At 37.5% G+C, this 13,877-nt stretch overlaps 1 protein-coding gene across 4 annotated transcripts in view; it reads right to left on the minus strand.

Annotated features, from left to right (window-relative positions):
• LOC110076152 (BEN domain-containing protein 5) overlaps nt 1–13,877 on the minus strand; it is a 1,026,237-nt gene that overhangs the window by 517,447 nt on the left and 494,913 nt on the right. The window lies entirely within an intron of this gene.

The raw sequence follows: 13,877 nt of genomic DNA on the forward strand, positions 1-13,877 counted from the left end.
TGTTGATGATATGTCAGCAATCAAGATGGTCTATAGGATGCTTCTTGTGCTTACTACCATTTCTCCTAGGCATTTTGATTAATTTGTGGCAACAAGCAATAGATACCTAAAGAATTTGTTTAAAAAAACAGCACTGACAGTAGCTTGTGTTTGGATATGAAGTGGTTAACTAATGAAAAATGGAGAACAGCAGGAAACGAGTGCAACCTAATATGTGATGTTGTTTGTTTGCAAGATTTGAGCAAAGCTGTTACTGATATGATAATTGGGAGGTCATATCAATTCATATTGTTACCTCATATCAGAAGTGACTTGATGGCACATAACATCTTTGGAGATTTTTTTAATTACCAAGCAATTGTATAATTGTATAATTGCTTGGTAATTTTAAAAATATGGCTGGAACAGAGACTATGACATGATAGACACCAAAACCCTGCTAATGTCAAGTAAAACCATACCCAGCAACAAAGCAAAAGCCAGTAATTCCACAGCTTGAATGAGTGAGCTTCTGAATATTTATTCTGTATTTTTAAAAAATATATATTTTAAAATTATTTTCAATATCTATATTTTAAATAATAATAATATTATTTTTGTATCTCAATTTTTACAGAATTTTTACATCTTGTTCACCCAGGAATAAATTGAAAAGTTAGCTAAGAGTCAGCTTACTGCATCCTCATTCATACGGTTAAAGGTACAGATTGTCCTAGACCAGGAGCTGATTTCCTCTTTGAAACATATGTGAGGAGACTGGTATCAGAAATCCTGTGAGAATGTTTACTGAAAATGCATGGCAAAATATCCCCCTTTCTGAAGAACTGTAACTCCATTACTTCTTTTGAAACAAACCTGTTTATTTTACTTTTTAAAGAAAACCTGAGTTTTCAGTCTGTTTCTCTGACTTTGCTCTTTAAAAATCTTCCTCCCTGTCTCCATCTATGAATTAATGCAATGTTTCATTTTGCAAAGCTTCTTCTGACTAGCTTGTACAAGGCATGCTCAGTCTCCATATAAAGTGGCTGTTTTTCACTTTTGAAAAGCCTTTTTTAAAGAATTAACATTTCAGCCCTTGCAACCTGGATTCTTTGCAAAGAAAGAAAGAAAGAAAGAAAGAAAGAAAGAAAGAAAGAAAGAAAGAAAGAAAGAAAGAAAGAAAGAAAGAAAGAAAGAAAGAAAGAAAGAAAGAAAGAAAGAAAGAAAGAAAGAAAGAAAGAAAGAAAGAAAGAAAAATTGTGTGGGGCCTAACATTCTCTCTCAACATAAGTGTTTAGGGTCACTTATTTCTGAACATGGGAGTTGGAAAACAGCTTTACTTTTTTTTAAAGATTGTAATTCAGAAACACTTCACCAAAACTTCCCCAAATATTTATTTATTTAATTTATTTATTTATTGGACTTATATACCGCCCCATAGCGCTACAAGCACTCTCTGGGCGGTTTACAATTTTAATTATACAGGCTACACATTGCCCCCCCCCCAGCAAGCTGGGTACTCATTTTACCGACCTCGGAAGGATGGAAGGCTGAGTCAACCTTGAGCTGGCTACCTGGGATTTGAACCCCAGGTCGTGAGCACAGTTTTAGCTGCAGTACAGCGTTTTAACCACTGCGCCACGATGGCACAGATCAATAGAAGACTGTCTGCTACAACTGCGCCAAATTTGCTGCTGATAACAAGCCAAGTCTAAATATTACCAATTTTGGTTTTGGTTGCCCATATTTTTAGAATTGCTTATTGAATATTGATGGTCATGCAACAATAATGCACTTCAGAAGGTCAAAGACTGCAGCATGATTCATTTACCTTCACTGTGTGGATGTTATGGCACTACTATGACAATAATTTCAATTACAAAGAACTTAAGTATTTTAGGTACAAGAAGCACTATTTAAAATTAACAGACAGAAAGCTAAATGGTACAGGCCACTTAGTCCAACACTGACTTTCTGAACTATGGAACTATTGTTAAGTAAATTCCTTGTGCATTGAGATCAAGGAGTCCAATCCTATGCCTATTTTGAAATCCAGAGTTGTCCACCCATGCTGTATCTAATTCCTCAATAATCAGGATGCAACAGATGCTGCAGCAAGTGCAATACACAGCTGCTAGACTGCTAACAGGAACATCTTCCAGAACCCACATGACAGACCAGTTTTGAAGGATTTCTACTGGCTGCCAGTACATCTCTGGTCTGAGTTCAAGTTGTTGATGATGACTGTCACTATTCCCATGTGGCCCTTGCTTGTTTCACCAAAGTAAGAGCTCACACTACGTGTCTTTCAGCTGCCACCAGTTGATTACATAAACATTATCTATTATTAATAAAGGCCATATGTCATTTTTAAAAGAACCAAATACAAAAATTTTATTGTTATAGATGTTGACAGGACAAGCAATGTTGTTAACTCTTAATCAAACATCCTCCTTTATCCACTCTCAACCACCACTCTCCTGCCCAAATTCCAAAACCACACCAAGCTCCTAAACTTCCTCAACTAATCTCAAACTCCTTATCTCTCTATCGCCTCCTGCTGAGTCTCTTATATCTCCTGACTCCACCCCAGCACTCCCATTGGTCTATGCAGGTAGCATATGAATATGCATGACCTGGGCAGACACCACAAAGACTTAGGAAGCTCTTAAATGCTTGAGACCTGGATAATTGAAACATCACCTCTCCCAATATAAACATGCCTGATCACTATGATCTGCTGGGGGGGGGAGGGAGCTCCTTTGAGTCTCACCATTAAGAAAAGTTCACTTTGTAGAGACATGGGGAGGGCTTCTTTTGCTGTAGCACCCAAACTGTGGAATGACCTCCCCTTGCCAGCTTGATTGATGCTGATATTGGCATCATTTTTGGGGATTATAGTCTGCACAGGTTTTAGTGCAATGGTTTTAATGTTATGCTTTAAAATTGTTTTATATAGCTCCATAACCCATCCCAAGATCCTTAGATACAGGGCAGATTATAAATGTTTTGGATACATTTGTGGTGTAGTAGTGGATAGAGTGATAGACTAGGACTCTGGAAACCAGGCTTTGAATCCTCACTTAACCATTAAAACTCACTCGGGAAATGAACTGGTAAAACTACTCCTTAAATATTTAACTTACATTGAAAGCCCTATTAGGATCACTATAAGTCTTAATGGCACACAACTAACTAGCTAACTAACTAATAAATAAATAAATAAATTCTGAAGCTGAAATCAACAGGGAAAGTAGGAATAAGCTTACATACTTCAGCTGTATTTAATAAATTTAATTATATTCTAATGTTGTAACATTAATATATTTAAATGTTCTATTGTTTTTAACTGTACTATATTATAACCCACCTTAGGTCCCAGTTCTTGAAGAAAATACCATATAAATAAAATAAGTAAGTAAGTAAATAAATAAATGGATATGGAAGGAAACAATTTGCCTTCCTACAAAGTCTGTCATGTTAATACTTATAATCCAAAATCTATACTGTATTACTCCCATGTGCATCCCAATTGTGTGTATGAAATATTCTCTGGGAATCAGGTTGCATGCACAGAACTCCTGCAAATACAATAGATTCGAATGTGCTATTTATAATTAGAAATTTTATTCACTTACACATCATTTCTTTGGAGGCTGGACTATACTACAACCATCAAAAAGAATGGAAAGGTGCCGGAGTGAAAGGGCAAATCACAATCACAGCAAGATTCCAGTGTCCTACCTTTGGATATACTCAAGATTTAAATTGCTAAAGAGTACTCATTGTGTTTTCATACACACACACACACACACACACAGAGAGAGAGAGAGAGAGAGAGAGAGAGAGAGAGAGAGACAACAGAGAAATAGGTGTTCCTTAAAAATAATCAAATGTGGCTTCAGAAAGGATTTAGGAGATGAGGTGATTTGCCTACTTTCCTAATATACAATTCTGACAGTTTTAAGTTACATACTTGTTTATAAACTGAATGCCACTGTATGATCTATGGAAGCCATTGTATAGGAATCATTCCATGACTGGAAATGCTTTTGATCCTGCAGATGTATCAATTAATGGAAAGGAGCTGACACATTTTGCCTCCTGCTGCAGCTCCCTACATTACCTTCCATTCTGTTTTGAGTGTGCTCTGACCTTCTGGACAAATTCTGAGAGGCTATAGAGTAAACCTTTGGCAAACATTCACCAAGAACACTTTTTCTGGAAGAAACATCCCTCATACAGATTTTAGAAACCAATCTATTGACATGAACTTGTATGAACAAATCCTATATGTGAGTCACATTTGGGGAAAGTGGCCTATGAGTTCTTCATTAGTTCCACTGTGATATTTCCATGAGCTTTTACTAGTGGAAACACAGCTTTATATTACAATTTTCCTGGTTTCAAACACTCAAAGTTCTTCAAATGAAATGGCTGAGTGACTGATGTTACCTTTACTGGTCCCTTGATAATTCAGTTATCAAAGATACTTTAGAAGAATCAAATTGCATATCAACATTATCTGGACAGATAGCCTGAGGGCTCTTTTCCTGCAATTACTGAATTGTCTTAAATAAGGTGCTCAGAGACCATCTTCTGTGTTAGATGATTCATTTTATCATTCACTCAATAAATCATGATACATTTTGGTACCATTGAGTTGGCTATTTATAAAGGATAATATGATACAGCTTGTGATTTTAGAGTGTTTTTGCCATGACTTTTCAGCTGCAATTGCACAGCAAGCTATGTTGCATCTATGTAGATAAGATATATGGGCAAATGAAACAAAACCCGTCCATGAAAACATTGTTTCTTCATCTGCCCAGGAAATTAAGTTAAGGGCACTTCCATGAAAATGTAGAATGTTATCTCATGTTTTCAGTTAGGCTAACTAAAAGTCGAATATCCTAACAATCAAATGGAAGAAAGATTACGCAGGAAGGCCTGGGTGGAAAGGGAAACACCAGAACAGAAACACAGTGGTTCTCAGTCTTCTGTTAAGTGAATGTCTTTCTCTGTTAGTACCTTCCGGTTCCCCTGAACAAAAGTCCACTTTGCGTATCCCAGAGCAAAATGTAGGAACCTGATTCAGGTGGCAACAACTCTTGGTCCTAGAAGGCTGGGGCTGCTTATACTGGGGCAGGGGTGAAATCATTGAAATTTTAGGATGGCAATATGGTTCATGTCCAAGGCCATAAGCCTCATTGCCTGGCGAGGTGTATGGGTGTGGGGGTACAGCTTATTAGGGTCCTGCTTGAGGCAGCAAGCTGGCTTGAGCCTGCACTGAATGAAGTATGAAGCTGCTCCACTTCTTAGCTTTATTGTGAATGTATTCACAACCAAGAAATTCAGCAAAGTCATCTTAGCAAGCAGCTAGTTCATTACAGTATTTAGGAAATCCATGACATGTTACCAGATCTCAATTAGCATGAACCATATTTGGTGGGAAAATATGGAAGAATTCTTGTGAAATTTTATTAACACAAAACCTTCCTTAGTCCATTTTCAAAGAAGATATATTCCATAGGCCTAAGAATATAGAAAGACACATTTACTTTGACTAATGAACAGTCAAGCATTATCAGCATTGCCATCATCTCATCATCATCATCATCATTAGTAGTAGTATTAGTATTAGTATTATTAGTATTATTAGTATTATTATTAAATTAGAGTGCCAATATACACGGCACCTTTCAGGGTTTCAAAAACTGAGCCTTAGTTTTTGTGTTATGAAACTGTACACAATTAAAACATTCATTTAATACACATAGCAATTTTAAAATTTACAGCAACTTTCTGCATTAACAAAATTTTCATTCAAAAATTGAGGCTTTTTGAATCTTTCAGTGCACTGAAGTTTTAAGTTCTATTCATTAGGTAAAGGTAAAGGTTCCCCTTGACATTTAGTCCAGTCGTGTCCGGCTCTAGGGCGCGGTGCTCATCCCTGTTTCCAAGCAGTAGAGCCAGCATATGTTGTGTAGACAGTTTCCATGGTCACATGGCCAGCATGACTAGACACAGAATGCTGTTACCTTCCCATCGTGGTGGTACTTATTTATCTACTCGCATTTACTGTTAGGTTGGCAGGAGCTGGGACAAGTGACAGGAGCTCACTCCGTCTCCTGGATTCGATCTTATAACTGCTGGTCTTCTGACCTTGCAGCACAGAGGCTTTCACAGTTTAAACCACAGCGCCACCACGTCCCACTCTATTACTTTTTTTAAATAGACCCAAGTCTGCAGAATTCTGGGGATATTCCAAGCAGAGCCAATTTTTAAAAAAATTAATGAATCTTGATTTTGCTACATGTAAATTACATGCAAATACATTCAACATGGATTTGTTTCTTATTCTTGAATTCTAACTCAGCAGACCTATTTTTAATATTCTCTTCATATTTTCATATGCATATAAATAGGTCTGACTTTGGATAATAACTTAATAAACCTGAGGTTAGCTAGGTCATTGTAGAAAGCAGCTAAGAATTGCAAAGTGTAGGAAAACAACATCTTTATCACTTGTTATCTCAAAAGCTGCATTTCACTACCACTCAACTAGTCACTACCACTTAAACCGGTTTAAATATTGTACTTATTTGCCTTAAAAGGTATAGAGAAATAGTCAGTGTCCAGTGTTAATAGAAACTAAGGATGGACAATACAAAATAAATTTGTTAAAATTTCTTTGCAAAATAAATAAATGGATATCAAAGCCATTATATAATTTTTTTTGAACTTTACAGAAAGTCCTGAAAATACACACATTCTTTTCCAAACAATAGATAAAAGTGTGTGAAATATATATATAATATCTCAGCACTGCAGAGCTGGAAGGGACCCTGTGGATCATCAAGTCCAGCCCCTGTCAAGGGCAAAATAAGACAAATGTAGCATTCAAGAATTCATTCCTTTGTGGAACTTGAAATCCTAATCTCTGGCTCTGCAGCCAGATGCCTAAACCACTGAGCTATCTGGCAATTAAGGACCACATTCCTTTAGATGATAAAAATTGGCCCCCTTGCCATAATCGCAGCATACAGAATATGCAGGGTGGAGCCTTTTTCAAATCAGTTATCACATCTGTTTCTGAAGGCAAGAATAGCCTTGAAAGGAAGGGTGCTCTCCACATTAAATCATCCTTCCTGGGTAATTTACAAAGCAATCTCCTTATGAATTGAAGACTAAAGAGATGGATCTTCCACCAGCTCCTAAGTTCTATTGGCTTTTGCTAGTTAGGACAGTTGGAGGAATGGCGAGAACACTTAAAAATTATTTTCTGATGGTTGTTGTGGGTGTTCTGGGTTGTTTGGGCATGTTTTTAAGGTTTTTCTTCTTCCTAATATTTTGCCAGCTTCTGTGGCCGGCATCTGCAGAGGACAGGAGTCAGAACTCTGTACTCTGGTGCAGTTTGCTTGGATAGTTGACTATTTATAGCTGTGGGATCAGCTTTTGTCCTGTTCAGGAGATTGGGTGATTATGGTGATCAGCATGTTTTTATTGTGGGTGTATTGTTGTGATAAGGGGGAGAGATTATCTGTCACTGTAACTGATGGGTGCTGGCCACAGAGACTGGCAAACATTAGGAAGAAGAAAAACCTTAAGAACATGGCCAAACAACCCGGAAAATCCACAACAACCATTGGATCCCGGATGTGAACACCTTCGAGAATAAATTATTTTCTCTCCCATTGGTTTCAGAATAATCATTCTCGTTCCTACATGATGTAAGTGACTACAAGGTCCCCCAAAGGAATGAATTCCTGAATGCTACATTTGTCTTATTTTGCCCATAGAATATCCTGAGGTTTTTAAAACCCAGTGGCTATAGAATGGGCACAGGTACCAAACCAGTGCCTGATTAGGTCTCCACTGCTGCATGGGGATCCCCAAAGTTTACATACTCACAGAATGGCAGAATATCTCACTACTAATGGAAGGACTCTTTGGCCCCACTGCACTGCGGGGCCAAATCTTACTGGCAGCAGGAATGAAATTGACTTCCTTCATCTTAATTCCAAACAGAGTTTATTTTTCCTCCAACCAGGAGAGCAATCTATGCACTTTCACATATTTTGTGCCATGTTCAGACAGTATATCCCCCCCTCTGAATATGAGATCAGGTATTTAGTTTATGTCACACTCATTCCCCAGTCCTCTATGTATAGATGGTAACAACAATTGCACTGACATCCTATATTTATATAAATGCAGAATTTCCTCATCTTTTCAATAAAGGATCTACTTCATCATAAAGAAAGGTTTGGGGAGAAGGGGTAGGCAATCTGCTGCTCACCAGATGTTTTGAACTACAACACCCATAACCTCCAATTTTTAGCTACATTGGGTATGATTTATAGGTCCAAAACATCTGGAACACAGCAGATTGTTTACTTCTTTCTCTGGAGGCAGCCTTTGATGTCTCTGATACATGCAAAATTAAAACATTTAGGATATTAAATTTCATTTCCTTGTTGTTCTAGATAGTGTCCTTTTACTTTACTCCTATACATTTTTTGCTTAGGTGAGCCTGAAAGAAATTCTCTGCTGCTTAATGAGTAGATCAATTATTGTTCATAGAGGAAGATACTGTCTCTTTAAAGGTTATTTGAAGGTTGATTGTTATCTTATTGCTTATATCCAGCAAATCTATTCAGGCTTATGAATGAATTTGACCTTTTTATAGTTACTGGGACAGAGAGAAAATAACAGAACAAAAGTTAATTTAGAACTCCATACTACAACACTTTTTCCCAGAGAAATGAAAGGGCATTCAAATCGATACCTCCACAATAACACATCTGATGAATGTTTGTACCCAATTTTCTCATTTTGCTAACTTGAGATTGGAAATTTTGAATAGTTCTCAAAGACCATATTCTTTATGTGCTCTGAAGTATGTGGTATTGTGGCCAAACAATGCAAGAGGATAATCATTATAGAAGTATCACTGGGCCTGAAAAGGTCAGTTAGTTGGAAATGTCAGCTTTCAATGCAACTATGCTGGACCTTGGTAGGCAAGGATCCAATTAAAGGGACATGCCAAGGTGCACGGAAACATCACAGTGACCCAGAATAATAATAAGGTGTTGCAGAAAGCTTTGTGGATTTTTCCTTTCAAAAGTAATGGCACCAGCTTTTCATATGCCTTCTTTATAGTTTAATTTGATGAAAAACTGTATCTCAACAATCACAACACAATGAAAACCACACAGAGACAGACACAGATGTTTATGAGAGGGAAAAAGGAAGAAAACAAACTTGACAAAACCAAGGAAATGTCCAGTGCTATTGTGACACAAGCAATAGTAAGTGTTATTCTGAAACTACAAATTGTAAGTTGATAGACTTGGTTAAATGACAGATAATTCCATCATCACATAACAAGAGTTGAGGGGTTAAATATAGAAGATAATTTCCAGGCATTTTTGTGAGCTTCCTAGATGTGTCTGTGCAGAGTTTCTACTCTGTTGGCAGGCTATGGTGAAAAACGGAATGAAACTGAGAAATATTACACTGCATGTTTTGTATGTGACTGTCTATTTTTTAAAAATTAAAAGAGCAACATAATATCCCTACTCCATAGTTTGACCATCATGTAATAATGTGTGTGTGTGCCCGTGCACATGTGCATTTGTATGTGTGTGTGTGTGTGTGTGTTACTTGTACCCTGCCTTTCTCTCAGTAGAAGGACCCATAGGAGCTTAAAAAGAATTTAGAAACATAAGTAACGTGTTCCTATTCTTCCACCACATTTGCATCCCTCTGTATTATTATATTTTTTGCTGTTCTGTTTCAGACATTGGCAACCTTCTTGTGAATCAGAATTCCAATATAAGATTTTGTTTAGTTAAGCACCCTGTTGTTACAAAGTTGCCACAGTTGTATAACATTCCCATTAAATGTGTGTAAATGTAATGAACAGAATTGCTAGTTAAACTGCAAAGTTGTATAGAAGCAGGGAAGCTGTTGTGGATGCCACAGTCCCAGAACAGGAAGGAGTAAACAGTACAGTGGACCCTCGACTTATAGATGGCTCGACTTACAGAGTTTTCAAGTACAGACTTCTCTGGCTGCAAAATTTAGGTTCAACTTGCAGCCGGAGAATCGACCTAAAGATCAGAAAAAAACCAAAATGGAACAAAAACGGAACAAAAACAGCTGGTTACGGATTAATCAGTTTTCAATGCATTGTAGGTCAATGGAGACTCAACCTACAGACTTTTCGACCTACAGCCACTGTTCCAATACAGATTAATTCCATAAGCAGAGGGTCCACTGTAATGGGAAAAATAAGGCCTCGCTAGTCAGATTATTATATGATCCTCCATAACAGGGAAATGGCAGGAACACAGCTCCAAATTAGTTCTATTGAAATGTATATAGACATGAATGCACCTGGCATTTTCTCAGCTGAGAAGTGTAGATATCGTTCATACAGCTAAATATGTCCTATCCAGGTGTTAGAGCATGAAAGTGGGTAGGGCTGAGAATGTGAGGAAAGAGGTAAATCCTAATTTCATTGAGGTTACTAATGTGTGTGCATCACTGAGGCCAGCCTATAGCTGTCTAGGAAAGACTATGACTACAAGACAGTATTCCTGATTACTATATACAGGTGCAAAAGCTGGATAACGAAGAACGCTGACTGGAAGAAAACTGATTGATTTTAAACATGGTGCTGGAAAAGAGCCTTGTGGATACCCTGGACTGCCAGAAAGACAAATAAGTGGGCCCTAGAACAAATCAAGCCTGAACTTTCTCTGGAGGCAAAAATGATGAAACTGAAGCTGTTGTACTTCGGGCACATCATGAGAAGGCAAGATTCACTGGAAAGAACAATAATGCTGGGAAATGTTCCTACTGACTACCCTCTGATGTCATCATGTAGAGGTAAAACAACACGGTAGCTTCCACAATTTACACAATTATATATTTAATGTAAACTACATCGCTCATCACAAGGCTCAGAGGGTAAAACCTACAATAAGAAATGTGATTTCTCAGCTAACTTCTTTCACTTTTATATTTACTTTTATATATCCCCCCCCCTCTTGAGTTTAAACTGAATCCCCAGTCTTCCAAACCCCCAACACAAATCCCTTCTCTCTCCTCCCTCATCTCTGTTCTGGCCTGGTGTCTGTTTTCTGTCTCCCAAAGGAATATTTATAACAGTACCCTAAAACAGCATAGGGCGTAACTTGCTGCATGTAGATGTACTGTACACCCAAGAGCCAATGAATATTTATAATGTTCTACTTGTCGAACTGATATTGCATTCAACATTTCATCCTGTTTTCATATATCTGATGAAGTGGACATGTCCATGAAAGCTTACATTAAAATATAGTCTTTAGGGTGCCACATGTTTTGGTCTTGTTTTGTTTTCTTCTGTTTCTTTGGATTTTTGCCTGATATGCTTGCACAGACTGACATGCCTACCTTCTCTGCACAAACCTACTATCTTTTTTCTTTAATGAAATAAACATCAAGCACAAGAAAAGATGTAAATCCATCACAAAGACACATTTATTTGAATAAATGTATTGCCAAAGCATAGGTCTTAGCATTTTCCTTATGGCATATGCAGCTACCCTGCCTTCTGAGGACAAAGAGTTTAGCTGCAGCCTAACATATTAAACAACAGATCTACACTTAAGTTTGCTGTTTTTCATTCCTACAACAGCATCTGCTACTGCCTAATTTAAACATCCACTTTCTGCTGTCACATTCCAAAGTCTGACTAAGGGCAGACACCCATGGGTTCAATATTGGAGAATCCTTTCCCTCACCTTTTCACTCTCTTCATCATCTAAGTTGCTGAGGAATTGTAGTGATGTAAAAAAAATGACACTCTCTTTTGGACTTGCCTAATAAAGGCACTGTCTTAATATGGGTACTGTATTGGGTTTTTCCCCTTCCTGATGATCACTGTGGCCCTTGCTTTTTATATGATTAGGAAAGTGTCAAATATAGAGGAAACATATGAAAAAATAAGACTGGTTATTCAAGCAGCACCGGCCAATGCTACGATTCCATGAACACCAGGCCCCCTTCAACTTGATGGAATTTGGTTCTAACTAGGTATCAGATTGAGGTGTTAACAATCTAGTAGTCTTGATGCCTAGTAATCATTCACAAGAGCCACTGGGTTGTGTAAACAATATTTCTAGAATTACTACTTTAAACTTCATAAAAAAATTAGCATACTTCTCCACCCACCAGTTTATCTGCCCTCTTGTTCAGAGCATTTTTTCTCTCTCTCTGCTTTTCTTCTTTGTTGCTCTGCAGAGACCATCATTATCAGGAAGATACATAAGAATTCATCTTTAAATACAACAGCCTATGAAGCTTTTACCAACAAACATGAAGAGTAATTACGGGAGGTTATTTGAAAACTTGGCCAGGATCCCTTGACATGTACTTTGATCAGAATCAATGTAGTATTAATTAGCATGGATTATCAAGAAGAGTTCGAGCGTGAGTTTCATTGGAGAACAACTTTCTGTCACATTTTATTACTCTGCATAATTTTTACTAATAGGTGTATTATAGCTGCATGACTTTGAGTTCATATTATTTTCATGCTTCAATTAGTAAGAAGCATCCAGAATGTTCAAGACAGTAATAGGAATGGCTTTTCAGAAAATTTTAATAGTGGAATTTATTCATATGTTATTTTTACCAAACCACATTTTGAAGCTTTTATTTTTGTCATTTAACATTACGTGACAATTTCCTAAACAGTGGTACACAGGAAAGTGACCCTGAATCAAGGGAGAATACAGTAAATCCCACCTAACTCCAAGATTAATTTCTAACCAATGAATAATCAAATGAGCAATGCAGAAATCTATCAGCAATTTTACATAATGAAAGTTCCAGCCAGAGCAAAAACCACCTAAAGATTATCCATTTGTGAGTCACAAAATGAAGTTGAGTTAATTTTGTATTTTTCATGTTTCAGTTATTTTTCATTTACACACACTTTCTTCCAGAAGCTTGAATAGACTGATCTGCAAATACATCCATATCTTGGGCAAAGCCCCAATTTGACAGTTGGTGATATAACTAGAGACACTTGCAATCACACTATATCACCACAAAGTCACCCCCAGAGTCGCCAAAGCAAGCAGACGGCGAGAACAGACAAACAGAGTCATGTGCCACAATGTGGTCATGCAAGGCCATAATGACGCCTGCCAGCTTGGAAGACTTAGATCCCGTTAGAAAAGTCCTTCTCAAAGTCATGCTCTTAAATCTTGTCGGACATCAACTTACAGAAGCCCAATAGTCCAGGATTCCAAGATTTGCCTTCCAATAACATGTCTGGCCTCAAGATTCAGAATCATCACTAGAGTATTTGGAGTCCCAATACTACACACTGAAGAGTGGTTATTACTTAAAAAGCCCTTCTAGGACATGTTCTAAACAAGCAAAGCAATTGTTAAATTGAGAAATAATAATAATAAAAAAAAAAACATAGGCTGAGTCTAAAGGTCTGTTGGTCATTATGTCCAAGGACACTCTGGGCTTGTGTTACTCAAACGGCAGCCCTCATACAAAATAAGAACAGCCTTTTGAAACTGAAGAGACATTCAGAAGGAGTTTGTGCTTGGCCTCACCTGAAAAAAGTCTCAGGATGCAGGCTATAGTACATTGATGTAATGTTATGTGACATCACTTTTGAATGTATTACATTTGTAACTCACATCTCAGCTGTATACATTCACCTGACCACCATCACCACCACCACACATACTGGCTCACATCACTGCAGGTACTGTAATATCTAGTGTTCACTGAATCGTCCAAAGTCATCCAGTCTCGAAGCCACGAGGATAACTGAGGTCCTCTGAGCACTTTCCAGAATGCCAAGAAATAACTATAGG

This window comes from Pogona vitticeps, chromosome 4, assembly GCF_051106095.1.
Source record: "Pogona vitticeps strain Pit_001003342236 chromosome 4, PviZW2.1, whole genome shotgun sequence".
NCBI lineage: Eukaryota > Metazoa > Chordata > Lepidosauria > Squamata > Agamidae > Pogona > Pogona vitticeps.